Below are 2,633 nucleotides of genomic sequence, written 5' to 3'. Positions count from 1 at the left end.
AAAAAAGCATTTTTAAATGTTTCAAAAAATTCCAAAAAATATTGTGAGTGTTCACAATGAATGTGACTACAAGCCCTAAAAATTTCAGGTCTAAACTCGGAACGCACATTGAGAAACAAAAAAGTGAAATCTAGCATGAATAGTGTAAAGAAGAGACAAAAGCAACATTGATACTATGCAGATCTGGATTTGTCGTTTTTGTTTCTGAATGTACTCCCTCCGTCCCATAATGTAAGACGTTTTTTGCCACTAGTGTAGTGGCAAAAAACGTCTTACATTATGGGACGGAGAGAGTACGTTTTAATTTTTGACCTGAAATTTTTAGGGGATATAGTGACATTCCTTATGAACATTTATTTTTTTCCGGAAATTTTTCAAACATTTAAAAATGTATTTTGACATTGGAGCACTGGGAGTACCCCATGGCTGGAGCACTGGATACTCCCTCCCTCACCCCAGCCCTGGTCCTCGGCGTGTCAGAAGAAGAGGTCGTCATAGAGCTTCACCGAATGCGGATGGCGAGGACTATGAGGGTCCCGTGAGAGGGACACAACACTGTGTAGAAGCTGGTGACGTGGATCTACGTTCTCAACGGTTATTGTCCTCAATGGGCCCGGTGAACTCCTGTCACTACGTTCTCGGCTGGAGCCTGGGCATAGACAGGCCTGCGCCTGCGATTGACGCCTCCAAGCTGCCGAGATTGCCGCAGCTGGGGTCCAAGCCTCGCTCAAGAGTTCTGGAGATGACCCTGCCAATAGCAAGCGCGGTTGTCGTCCTCGTCGCCGGCGCCGCCTTGGGTCTGCTTGTGAGAAGGCGCCTGAGGTACACCGAGATGTGGGAAGATTGGGAGATGGAGTTCGGGCCGCACCGGTTCGCATATAAAGATCTGTTACATGCCACAAACGGGTCCAAGGACAAGCACCTGCTTGGCGCAGGAGGCTTCGGCATGGTGTACAAGGGGGTGCTTCCGGCGTCCGGAGTGGAGATCGCGGTGAAGAAGGTGTCCCATGGATCCAAGCAAGGAATGAAGGAGTTCATCACCGAGATCGTAAGTATTGGCCGCATCAAGCACCGTAACCTCGTGCAGTTACTTGGCCATTGCCGGCGAAAAGATGAGCTCATCTTGGTGTATGATTACATGCCGAACGGTAGCCTGGACAAGTATCTGTACAACCAAGGAGATGGAGATGGTCTCACTTTGGACTGGGCTCAAAGATTGCAAGTCATCAAAGGGGTCGCTTGTGGCTTACACTACCTGCATGAGAGGTGGGAGAAAATCGTCATCCACCGAGACGTCAAGTCAAGCAATGTGCTTCTTGACAAGGAAATGAATGGACGGCTAGGCGATTTTGGGCTTGCAAAGCTGTATGAGCATGGCACCAACCCACAAACAACACGTGTGGTTGGAACCACGGGGTACCTAGCACCGGAGCTAGTGAGAACGGGGAAAGCCACCCCTCTAACAGACGCTTTCGCCTTCGGAACTTTCATGCTCGAGGTCGCTTGCGGACGACGACCAATCAAGCAAGATGAGCAAGGCAACCAAATCTTGTTGCCGGATTGGGTACTCGAGCACTTGCATAGAGAGTCACTCGTCGAGGCAGCGGATCAAGGCTGCAACACGAGTACAACTCCGATGAGGTGTGCCTAATTCTCAAGATTGGACTACTCTGCTCACACCCGTCTCCCTCTGCAAGGCCCACGATGCATCAAGTTTTGTAGTATCTTGATGGAGAATTGCCACTCCCGGATATGACACGCGCAACCTTGAACTTCAATTTGTTAGCTCTTAAGGAAAGAAAGGAGTTGCATTCCATGTCAAGCCCATTCTCATCGACGCGATGACCGTTGGCACCATATCTGACCTTTCTGGCGGAAGATGACACATATGATGTTTGATTTTAGTATTGTATCTCGAATCCTTAGCACCTTCTTTAAAATAGTATTACGCCGATCAAATTATCAGGTGGAATACGATATTATGATAGGAGGACCTTGTTAACCGTGTTTAGAGTTCCTTAACAACATATTCTGGTTTGATCTTCTATAAATTAATTTTCATTTTCCTTGTCACTTCATAGTTCAGATTTCAATGATTGCAAGGAAGTAAGAGGTGGATAAATATGAGCAAATCCATTCCATGCATTATTTTTCACATAATGTTTCGACTTTACATGACAACTATTCTTGTCAGACAGGATTTAGAACGAAATCAGTTGGATTTGTATGAAATGTATTTTAAATGAACAGGAAGTTGCAATTTTACTTTTAATATGGTTACAAGTTAAGACCACTACATTCACTGGTCTACTTCCAAGTTCCAGCTCAGAGCAAATTATGCACACTCATACACCATGGCCTCCCCTAAGCTCTTATTCCTCCTTATCAGTGTCATCATCTCCATGCCAATCACTTGTACTTGTAACCAAACAATATCCTCTAGCTCTTCAATGCAGTGTACATACACATGGGATTCAGAAGCATATGATACAAACATTCGAGAGAGAAGCCACTCATGAGAGCGACTGTCATTCACCTCCTCTCCCACTAGCACCGCCACCACCACTTCTTCCATAGTTGCTCGGTTGTCCACCACACCTACTACTTCTACAAAACCAGGTTCAGCATACCCC

At 46.3% G+C, this 2,633-nt stretch overlaps 1 pseudogene; it reads left to right on the top strand.

The window, feature by feature from the left end:
* The first annotated feature begins 388 nt into the window (after positions 1–388).
* The window catches only part of LOC119315731, a 6,015-nt pseudogene continuing 3,770 nt past the window's right edge, over positions 389–2,633 (top strand).

This window comes from Triticum dicoccoides, chromosome 6A (genome assembly GCF_002162155.2).
Source record: "Triticum dicoccoides isolate Atlit2015 ecotype Zavitan chromosome 6A, WEW_v2.0, whole genome shotgun sequence".
Taxonomy (NCBI): Eukaryota; Viridiplantae; Streptophyta; class Magnoliopsida; order Poales; family Poaceae; genus Triticum; species Triticum dicoccoides.
Note: the sequence above shows the minus strand (reverse complement) of the source record. Positions and strands in the feature narration are given on the sequence as shown.